Consider the following 12437-nt stretch of genomic DNA (forward strand, 5'->3'; position numbering starts at 1 on the left):
CAACAAATTTTTGGCGCCATTACCGGAGAATTGATTTTTAATTCTTTTTTGTTAATATTAATACCAAGCATTCTTAATTTTAATCTAGACTTTTCTTTTTTTTTTTAATTTTTTTTATTTTTCATGTACTTTTGGTCATTGTATGCGAAGAGCTCGAAATTTGAAAATTGTTCCTTTTGATCCAGAAATTAAGAAAACTTTTTATAGACTTCGGAGGAAAAATAAAAAATTTTTGCTCCAAGTAAAACAATGGTTGATCAACAAGAGGAAGAGACTAAGCCTTTGAAGAATTATGCAGTCTCACAAGTACAAAATCTCCACTTTAGTATCCAAAGACCTCATATTTTGAAATTAAGCCATCAATTATTTAGATGATTCAGATTACTGTTCAGTTTGGGGGTTTGCGTAATGATGATCCGAATGCTCATATAATAAATTTTCTGAAAATTTACGATACATTCAAGGCTAATGGTGTTACTGATGATGCCATAAGATTGAGGCTTTTCCCTTTTTCATTGAGAGATAAAGCAAAGAGTTGGTTAAATTCGCTTCTTGTTGGTTCCATTAATACTTGGGATGATTTGGCTTAAAAATTCTTAGCAAAATTCTTCCCACTTGTAAAGTCATCAAAAATGAGGAATGATATTACTTCTTTCATGCAATTTGATTCTGAATCACTATATGAGGCGTGGGAAAGGTATAAGGATTTGATGAGAAGATGTCCTCACCATGGATTACCTAAGTGGCTGCAAGTTTAGACTTTTTATAATGGTTTGCTTTGACCTTTTAGAACTACCATTAATGTTGCCGCTAGGGGTGCACTTATGAGTAAATCCATTGATGAGGCTTATGATTTGCTTGAAGAGATAGCTTCTAATAATTATCAATGGCCATATGAAAGATTGGGTACAAGAAAAATTGCTGGAATTCATGAATTAGATGTGATAAAAACTGTTTCCACACAATTGGCCTTTCTCACAAAGAAAATAGATAAGCTGAGTGTTAATGCTGTTCAAAACTCCTTTATGACATGTGAATTTTGTGGGGAAGGACATTCCAATGACAATTGTCCCATCTATTTTGAGTATTGTCAATTTCTTGGAAATACGCAACAGAACAATTCCTATTCCAACACTTATAATCTTGGTTGGAGGAATCATCCTAATTTTTCATGCAATAACAACTAGGGGTCCTCATCAACGGCTAAGTCAAACTTCCCCCCTAGATTTCCATCTAGAGCCCCTATGCTAGAAAAAAAGCCTTCAATGGAGGATATGTTCATGCAATTCATGACAAAGACTGATGCATTCATAACAAAGACTGATGCATTTATGATAAGGACTGATGCCTCCATTCAAAATCAAGCAACTTTAATTACAAATCTTGAGATACAAGTAGGCTAACTTACCAGTGCTTTAAATACTAGACCTCAAGGTACTTTACCAAGTGATATTGAACCCAACCCAAGAAGAGAAGGTAAGGAACATTGCATGGCAATTACTCTTTGCAATGGAAAAGAGTTACGTAAAGAGGTAAGTAATCAAGCATTAAATCCTGAGATCTCAATTCAATCTGATGAGAAAGAAATTGAAAAAGATGCTAAAAAAGAAATTGTGGTTGAAGAATCTACAAAAAATTCAAAAGAAAAATCACAATATGCCCCCACACCTCCACCACATTTTCCTTAACGTTTTCAAAAGCAAAAACTTGACAAACAATTCCAAAGATTTCTTAAGGTATTTAAAAAACTACACATTAATATTCCTTTTGCTGAAGCTTTAGAACATATGCCAAGTTATCTTAAATTCTTCAAAGACATCCTGACCAAAAAGAGGAAATTGGAAGAGTTTGAGACAATTGCACTTACTGAAGAGTGTAGTGCTATAATCCAGAATAAGCTTCCACCAAAGTTTAAAGATCCAGGGAGTTTTTCTATTCCATGCATTATTGGTAATTTTAAAATTTCAAAAGCTTTATGTGATTTAGGTGCTAGTGTTTCAATAATGGCTTTATCTATTGCCAGGAAACTTGGATTTCAAGAGATACAACTTACTATAGTTACCTTGTAATTACCAGACATAACAATTAGGCACCCAGTTGGGGTTGTAAAGGATGTTTTGCATAAAGTTGGGCATTTATACATTCTGGTAGACTTCATTGTGCTTGAGATTAAAGATGATGTTGAAATTCCTCTTATTTTGGGAAGACCATTCTTAGCTACAGCTGGAGCACTTATTGACGTGAAGAATGGCAAAATAACTTTTAGAGTTGGAGAGGAGGAAGTGATATTTAATTTGTTCAATGCAACTTAGTATCCCTATACAGATAGTTGCTATAAAGTGGATTTAGTCAATGAGGGTAAAGGTAAGCCTATTCCACCACCTTTAATAGAGCAAGCACCAATTCTTAAGACAAAACCACAACCATTTTCTAGCTATCTTGATTTTGTGGTTGGACAGCGAGTAGTACTTTCTGATTTACAACTCCATCTTTTGCCATGGAATCTTAGACCTTATTAGGGGAACAAGTTTAATGTAAAAAAAATTCATCCTTATGATGTTATCAAGATTTAAAGTGGACTTACCAGAGTAGTCAAGGTCAATAAAGAAAATCTCGAGCTGCATAAAGTAATGAAGAAGTCGGTACTATAGTCAAGCTAGTGACTATAAAGAAGTGCTTATTGGGAGGCAACCTAAGCACTCTAACTTACTTTATTTTATTTTATTTTTATTTATTTAATTATTAAATTATTAACACTTTTTTTTTATTTTGTGCAGGTTCATAAAAAAAATTTCAAAAAAAATTCAAAATGAAAAGTGGTAAGCCGTAGCTCCCATTATGGGAAGCTGCAGCTTCACGGGGTGTAAAGAGCATGAGCCACGACTCACCAGGCTCAGAGCCACGGCTCCACAAAAAAAAAAAAAAAAAAATTCAAAAAAAGGGGTGGTAAGCCGCGGCTTCCCAGACACAAAAGGACGCAAGCTGTGGCTCACTAAGCTAAAAGCCGCGGCTCGCTCTTAAAAAAAAAAACCCATAAGCGAGCCCCCCTCCCTTTTAAGTGGGCTACCAATTGCTACCCACTCCCCATAACCCTTTTTTTCCCTTTTTTTATGGGCTACCAAACATTGGGCAGCCCACTAACCAAACCCAAATTTTTTTTTATTTGAACTACCCATTACCCATTTACCCAATTACCCATTTACCCACTTTACCCACTAATCCATTTACGCATTACCCAACAAAAACTTTTCCTTTATTTATTTTCTTTTTAGTTATTTTTATTATTTATTTTATTTCTCTACATTAATTAATTAATTATTTTTTTTGTAGTAAAAAAAAATTCCTTCAAGTGGCAATGAAGGTGATAACAATAAAGAGGAGAATTACAGCTTTTCAAAAAATTCATCCAATCATTAGGGGAGTATTCTTTACTTTTTCTTTATTTTTTTTAACATTGAGGACAATGTTTAGTTTAAGTTTGGGGGGGGGGGGGGGGGAGTGAATTTATTTTTCTGATGGTGAATATTTTGTGAAGTTTTAAATTTAATTTTGTGTGCATGTTTATCTAGATTTATAAATAATTTAGAATTAGTTGATAAAAGAATTTAATTTTGTTGAATTTTAGGAATCTAGAGTCAGGTTATGCTAATTTTTTTCAATGATTTTTTTATCCAATGAAGATAATTAGTTGTCTTGAAGTTTTAGCCTTTGGTAAATAAGGTTTTTGTTTGGATTCATGCTAAATTTTTTTGTTAAGTATTATTGTTAGGATGTGATTTCCACAATTTTGAGCACTATATCTTTTACTTGAATTATTATGAATATTTAGAGAAGGTTTATATTGATGAGAATTTTAGATTAAGTCATGAATTCTAGAATTTACTTGATTTTCTCTCGAGGTGAAATCCTAGGCAATACTTAGTTAGGGAGATGATCTAGGCCATCTTTGGACTGTTTGAGCCTAAAAAGCCAACCTTGTTAAATTTTATCTTTAGTATACCCCTTTTGAGCCTAATTTCCCTTTTCTTTGTTTAACTACATAATAATTGAGCTTAGTCTTAAAATTAAATTTCCAATTTTGCAACCCTCACTCTTAAGCATGTATATTGTTTTAGGAAATATAAATTGAGCTACATGTTGAAAAAGGTGGAAAGGTGACGTTGATGTGAAAGAAAAAAAAAAGAAGAAAAAAAGTTCAAAATATGAAAAATAACCCCACTACCTACAATACAAAGAAAATAAGTTAGGGGGTGTGAAATTGCGAAAAAAAAAGTGTTGGATGAAAGGAAAAGTTCAAATGTGGAAGAAAAGGTGTACTAGGAAAAGGAAAATAGAGCTCTATATATAGGTCCTACAATAATTATGTGCTTAGGGTGATTTGAGCCACCTTAATATCCTTTATCATACCTTGACCCTAACCATACATTACAAGCTTTATAAAGTCCTATTGATCCCTAGCTTTGTATTGGTCTACATTAGTAGAGAGAGAGATGAAAAGTAAACCTATGGAAATCTAGTATAATTTGAAATTTGTGTTGGCATAAACTCATCCGGATATTATGATATTCTTGGTAAAAGATTCACACACATACGAAAATCCATTCGAGATGTGCTTGCATTAAAATTGAAACATGAATTTGAATGGGACCTTTATTTTTCCCTAGATTAATGATTTATAGACATACTTTTGATGAAATTATAAAGAATCGTTGAGTTGGTGCACTTTATCTTTAGTAGTAGTAATAGTAATAGTAGTAGGAGTAATTATATTTATTTTAGTGTTCATTAATTGAATTTGATATTCGTACGTTAGGTTCTTTTCTATGTTCTGCTTGAGGACTAGCAAAATCTTAAGTTTGGGGGTGTGATAACTCTATGATATAGAGTTATTTGGGCTTAATTTTGATAATAATTTGGCTAGGTTTTTGTAGTAATGCATAGAAATTAGTAACTTTTATTTAATTATTTTAAATTAATTATTTTAGGTGAGTCAATCTAATCTTGGTTAATTTTATATTTAATTTGGTGTTAATGTGGTTAAGTAGGTTGTTATTGATTTAATTGTGCTTTTGTAGGTGTTTGAAAGAAGAATTTAGTAAAAGAAGGAGAGCAATTTGAAGGTACAGACTTCCAATGCATATGTTTCGGTATTTTGGCCATAACTTTCTGTACAAAGCTTCAAATGAAGTGATTCTTGAACCATTGGAAAGATAAGAGAAAAATCTATAACTTCCATGTTTACCACTTTGCTAGTTCAGTCTAGAAAATGGTCAAAAATCTTATCAAAGTTGACATACTATAGCAATCCTAGAGCAATTACGATTTTTGTTAATTAATTTGGCAAAGTTTCAACTTACATAGTCTGATGAGGAAATCCTAGCTGAAATTGACTTCTTTCTTCACTCAACTTGGCCTAACTTCAAAACCTATAAAAACAACCTTCTGGAAGACTAAAAAAAGAAGAAAACACCAGATTGACATCTGAGAGTCAAGTCACAAAGTCATTAAAGCTAAGAAGAATTTGCAGAATTCAAGGAGATTTGAAGATAAAGAATACAATTCTTGAGTTTTTCTATATTTTTTTTTATTCTCTTATTTTCTTGGTTTTGTTTTAATGTTTATATTTTATTCAATGATGATGTGTGACTTGATGGAGAACTAAATTATTAATCTAAGATTATGATTGAACTCAACATATAGTATGAATTATTTATCTTTCTTTTACTTATGCTTGATGGATTTAAGTTGTTTATTTTATTTTGTTCTTAATGCTTCTAATTGCCTAATCACCAATTTGATTGAATTGAAAACCTAGGTTAAACCTTGACAAAGGAGATTTAAGTAGACCTTGAATAAAATAGCGTATGATCGAATACACTTAGTTGATCAGGTGGTTTGATTTGCATATAGGGTAGACATACTCTTATAAGCCATACGTAGCCAAGATTAGAGCACAAACTTAATGAATCTTTCTTCAATTTAATTTGCATAGACATATAGTAAATTAATTAGGAGAGATATTTTTATAAGAAACTCGACACAGACTTGTTAATAATTTAGGACTCTAGGTTAGTAACTTAATCCATTAAACTTAGTTAAGAGAGAGAGAGAGACAATAATCAGATAAAGTATTGAAGGATATCATAATCTTAGGTCTGGTAGTCATTTACATTTAGTAAAGTAAAATTTGCTGATATATTAGTTTTCGTTATTAGTTTATTAATTTAAAATTTTCTTTTAATTTTAATTGTTTAGATAAAATTAAGGTGTGTTAATTTTTGTAGTTAACTATAAAGATTAATTCAATTCTTTGTGGGATCGACACTCTACTTATCTCTATATTATCTTTGCGATACGTACACTTGCGTGAATAGAAAATTCAACAACAACTGTGCATAAGCTGATAGGTCTAAAATCCTTCCAATGTGTTGGTGAAATATTTTTGGCTAGTAGAATTATTGTTGTCGAAGTAATTCCCCTTGGTAGTGCCACACCATGGAAAAAATCTTTTATTGCTTCCTATAAATCTATATAAATGATATCCTAATAGCATTGGTAAAAGTATGAAGAAAAGCCATCTCGACCAACTAGACAATTCTTTTCTATGCCAAATACTACTTCTCTGACTTCCTCAAATGTTGGAGGTACAGATAAAACATTATTATCCTCCATTGATATAACACTAAGGATTAAAGGATCATTAAAAATTGATAGATCAGAAGTTTCAGGTTGCATAAGGTTGTTGAAAAAATCAATTGCTGAATTTTGTACTAATATTGAACCATTAATCATATTGCCATCAGAATCTTGAATTTGGAAAATATGCTGCCCAACCTGTTTCTTTGTCAACATCATAAGAAAAAATTTAGTGTTACGTTCTCCTTCAACAGTCCATTTAACCCTAAATTTTTGTTGAAAAAAATATTCCTCTATGCTCAAGGTACCATTTAGGTCTGCATTTGCCTGATGCATTACTTCTCTATGTGGTCTGATTATGCTGAAATGTAATCTCACATTTTGTTGCCCTATTTTATGCTTGCTAAAGATTTGAGAAAATATCTCCAAATATCGTTTTCTTCCAATATCGAAGGCCTTACTTAAGCTTTTGTTGTTTCAACCAAAATGCCTTAATGCAAAAACCATGTATAGGAGTATTCCAATTCCCTTCCACATAGCTCAAAAAATTATGATGTTTAGTCTAAGCATGTAAAAAATGGAATAAAGATGGCCTTTAAGACATCAAATTAAGACAAGAAACAAGCAAAGGAGCATGATTTAACCTATCTCTTGCTAAATGCTATACCCTTGTAATCGAAAATAGTTCAGACCATTACATATTATAAAAGACTTGGTTAAGGCTTTGAAACATACATGAGTTAGCCCAAGTATACTGGATTCCTTCATATCCTGCATCCATCAAACCATAATTTAAAATAATTGAAGCAAACTCCTCAATTGCACCATTGTTTGGTAAAGCACCATACAACCTTTCATTACAACTCAACAAAGTATTAAAATTCCCTCCAATAATCCACAGAGTTCGCAATTGATCAAAGATGGACCTTAGGCACTCTCATAACATTATTTTCTTCATTCGTAGACATTTGGCTTAGACAAATGAAACAAAGAAAGGTTTTGCTAGCCAAGTTGAAGATAGTCGAATATGTAAGCATTGCACATGATCTATAACATCACTTCACAAGAAATATCATGGTCCCAAAAGACCCATATTTTTGAAGACAGATTATAAACCGTCTTCTTGAATCCTAAATGATGTCTGAAGAAATTATTTTTGAAGAATCTACCATAAGCTCTAATATTGTAGTGAATTTCAGGTTGTGCATTAATTTCAACTTTTTAATTCGCCTAATCTCAACTTGTCCTGCTATTCCTTGAGCATTCCATATTAGGCTATTAATCATGGATATGAGGAAGAAATAAATTCTTTGGAAGCATACCTACCATTTTGCCTTATGCTTCTTTGTTTACGCTCACTATAATCATCATCAGAATTAGACTTAACATCTTGAGGAATTGATGGGATATCACTGGTGGATTTCCTACACTTTTCCTTGAAGGGATGAATTTCCAATTTTTGACTTGAAATATCTACAGAAGAAGAGAAAGAAAAGTTTTGAATGTTAGTACCACAATCTGCCAGCTTAACTTCCTTTTCATTTTTTTGTCTAGCTTCAACCTTTTCAGTAGTTCTCCTTGACATTAAAGGACTTTCTGTTTCAACTCGAGATGATTCCAACTTATTTTTTTACTCTCCTAGCATTGTTTTTTCACTTGGTAAGAAGGTAGTGATCCCATTTACTACTTGCATGTGAACTGCAATCCTTGAGTTAGTTTTCTTCTCCTGAAATTTGGAAGAATGATCTCCAAGCTCTTCCTGCACCTTAGAACCCACTCCTTTCCCAAGTTGTTTTTGTTTTCTACACTTTTTAATATTCATTGATTTATCTATAGCCCACTATAGCATGGCTTCTTTAATGTTTTCTGCCATAATACTATAAAATGTTTCAACACTTTCATCACTTGAAAAAACTGTATCGTCATTACGTTCATGCTGCACACTGGAAACCTTCATCTTATTCTTAATTTTTTTATGAGGAAATTATGAGAAATAACCCTTCTCACAAGGTGATTTCAGAAATAGCCACCTATAAAAAGTTATCTGTTTTTATCCAAATTTGGCATGAGTATACTAAAATTCCTTTGAAAACATTTCTAGCAAATTAATCTCTCGATATGTCTTTCTCGCCTTAGAGGAATTAAATGCTTAGCTATTTTAGCTCTCTCAACTCTGTTAGTTGAATTGTATTAACTCTTCCTCAACATTTCTGAACTATATCAACTTTCTTAACTCTCTTAGCTCTGTTAGCTCTCTGTTGAGCACTATCGTCATTGTGTTGTGGTCTATCTCTCGACATTTAGCTATATCGTAGTCGATATAAAGACCCTAGAGCAGAGATGACATCAAGGTATGTTATTGGGTTTATTGCTGCAACCTATTAATTCTTGAAACTTTGTGTGTAAATTAGAACATTGCCTAAAGTTGTTACATGGCATGCTTGTAAAAAATAATTTATTAAAACAAAAAAATTACATGTTTTAATACATGGCTTGTAGTAAAATTTGTCTATACATGAGGTGTAGTAAACATGGCATGTAGCAAAATCATCAGAACATTGCCTAAAGTTGTTATAGGCCATACATGTAACATCTCTAATGCACATGGCGTGTAAAAAATATATTAAAATAACACATTTTAGTACATGAACATTTTTATTGAAAATGGTGTGTAACACGTTATCAACATGGTGGGTAACATTTTTTGAACATGATGTGTAAGAAAATTTTTTCAACATGACATGTAACAACATGTTTCAATAGGGCGTGTAGCAAAATTTTAGAACATGGCATGTAATGTGTAACATGACTGACAAATTTTTTTTTTCAAAATTTCAGTGGCGTACTAATTGTGTGACTTACGATAAGACACGATGGTTAGTGGGTGGATGGCATTTACAAGGGTGGTTAGTCACGAATGCGGGTGGTTAAGAGTGATTTGTCGTTTGCAGGCTTGACGAAGCTGGTTGAAGATGTTATTAGGGTAAATTAAAAAATTTACAAGATTGAGTTACATGCATTGATCAGTACATCCAGAGAGCTATCATGCCAATTATCAAGGACAATGACGATGTTGCATTAATTCTACTAGTTTAGAGGAATGTTCCGGTAGTGTACATCACCATTAAAGAAAGCCATACAAATGTTATGTCACATAACAAAGCTGTACAACATGGTAATCACCTCAATCAAAATGAGATTTACAATGCTTCACATATACCAAAGCATTCAGTCCCTAACCCACAACAATGGTAATAGATGTATGCACAAGAGTTTGTGCAGCCCGGTAGACACACGACATTCACAGAACAGTTGGCTGCACAATTTTGATCAGCATGTGCATCGAACCAATTACTTACTTTTGTCTAATAAATGCAATGATCAGGTGAAACTGTAGAGGTTGTAATGCCATTTTCAGATAAAACTGCAACACTTGAAGACAACACTATGACACTAGAGTATGACACTACGATACTCGAGGATAATGCTACATTTGATGAGAGAAATGAGGATTTGTTCCTTGTCGATGAAGATATATTTGATGACAATTCAGATGACAGGCTTGTTGATGGCATGATGATAGTTTAGATGATGACTGGCTTTATGGCAGTAACATTTCAAATTGCAATAATGTGGAAGGTGAAATGGAACATGTGGAGGTGTTGATGTAGGAGATGTTTTGTGTGATAACCTCATATACAATAACGCTATCGTTGGTGATAATTGCATTCGTTCGTTGAAGACATTACTCAATGACAGTTCTCGAGAAAGGAAAAATACAAGGATATCTCGTACGTGGCTAATTCCAAGTGCAGAAAAGTTCTCCCTCCAAACAATTACCATTGATTAGTCGACATGTGCCGATGATCGTTTATACAAAGGAAAAATGTTTTCCTCAAAGGCCTAGTTGAAACGAGCTTTGAACATGTTGGCTCTAAAAGAATAATTCGAGATAAGAGTAAAAAGGTCATGTAAAAGTCATTTTGAGGTTGCTTGTAAAGGTAAGGCATGCAAGATCGGTGTGCGTGCAATGAAGTTACTTGAAGAAGAATATTGGCAAGTTTGAATTTTTTGCAAAATACACACATGTATTGTCGATGGTTTGCAAAGGAGATTTCGAACCACAAGTGCGAAGATAATTAGTGAACTTATGTCACACAAGCTTCAAGCTAATGGAGTAGCATTGAGACCTAAGGACATAATTGGTAAGATGAGGGTTTAGTGGAGATTAGATTGCTTGTATGGTAAGGCCTGGCAAGCGAAGGAGTATGCAAAGAAACTTGTTTTTGGTCCCCTTGAGGAGTCATTTCAACTACTACCCTCGTATTTTTATATGTTGGAATAAGAAAATCTCGACATAGTCACTATAGTGGCTACTAATGAGGCACAATGATTCAAATATTGTTTCTGGTCATATAGGGCTTGTATTTGGGGGTTTAGGGATGTAATGCGTCCTGTAGTTGCAATTGATGCGACACATTTGAAAGGTAGGTTCAAGGGTCTTCTGCTTGTCGCTGTATGCAAAGATGCAAACTAGTGCGTATATCTAGTTGCATTTGGCATAGGCCATGTTGAGGATGAAGACTCGTGGACGTGGTTTCTTAACAAGCTGCGTGATGCAGTTGGTTGTCTTGAAAACACTATGTTCATTTCTGATTAGGATCTTGGCATTATGAAAGCAATCCAAAATGCATACCCAGAAGCGTACCACGGTTTATGCGGTTACCACTTGAAGAAAAACTTTAAAAACAAGTTCAAGCGCGATGATGTTTCAATGATTTTCACTCTTGCTCTAGATTGCTATAAGGTTTCTAATTTCAACAGACATATGTTCTAGCTCAAGCAAATTAACGCGGGAGCCCACTCTGACCTTATGAGAATAGGCCTTGAGAGATGGGCATGTGCATGATCATCGGTAAGGCGATACCAATTCATGACATCCAACATTGTGGATTGTGTTCACTCATGCTTGAAGCATGTAAGACAATGCCAATCACTATTTTGATCGAGTTCATCAAAGACATGTTCCAATGTTGGTTCCATCATTGGTACGAGGAGGCCATTAAGGTGACTGATAACTCTATGATATAGAGTTATTTAGGCTTAATTTTGATAATAATTTTGCTTAGTTCATGTAGTAATGTATAGAAATAAGTAGATTTTATTTAATTATTTTAAATTAGTTAATTTAGGTGAGTCAATCTAATCTTAGTTAAATTTATGCTTAAATTGGTGTTAATGTGATTAAGATAGGCTGTTATTGATTTATTTATGTTTTTGTAGGTATTTGATGAAAGAAGAATTTTAGTGAAAGAAGGAGAGCAATTTTAAGGCACAGACTTTCATCGCACATATTTTGGTATTTCAGCCATATCTATCTCTATAAAGCTCCAAATGAAGTGATTCTTGGACTAGTGGAAAGCTAAGAGAAAAAGATATAACTTTCATGTTTACCACTTTGCCCAGTTCGGCTTGAAAAATAGTCAAAAATCTTGTCGAATTTGATGCACTATAGCAATCCTATAGCAATTATAATTTCTGTTAATTAATTGGGCAAGTCTGCAACCCACATAGTCTGATGAGGAAATCCTAGCTGAAATTGACTTATTTCTCCACCCAACTTGGCCTAGCTTCAAAGCCTTATAAAAATAACCTTTCAGAGGACTTTTAAGGGAGAGAAAAGAAACACTAGATTGGCAGCTGAAGGTTAAACCACAGAATCATTGAAGTTAAGAAGAATTTAAAGGATCCAAGGAGATTTGGAGATCAAGAATATAATCTTTGTTTTTTTTTTTTATCTT

General features: G+C 33.2%; 1 non-coding gene across 1 annotated transcript; it reads right to left on the bottom strand.

Moving 5' to 3' along the window:
- Nucleotides 1–629: 629 nt before the first annotated feature.
- LOC148764250 (small nucleolar RNA R71) lies at nt 630–736 on the bottom strand. Its single transcript, XR_016024995.1, has one exon. It is a non-coding gene; the product is annotated as a small nucleolar RNA R71 (small nucleolar RNA).
- Nucleotides 737–12437: the final 11701 nt, after the last annotated feature.

This window comes from Theobroma cacao, chromosome 2 (genome assembly GCF_053813885.1).
Source record: "Theobroma cacao isolate CCN51 chromosome 2, ASM5381388v1, whole genome shotgun sequence".
Taxonomy (NCBI): domain Eukaryota; kingdom Viridiplantae; phylum Streptophyta; class Magnoliopsida; order Malvales; family Malvaceae; genus Theobroma; species Theobroma cacao.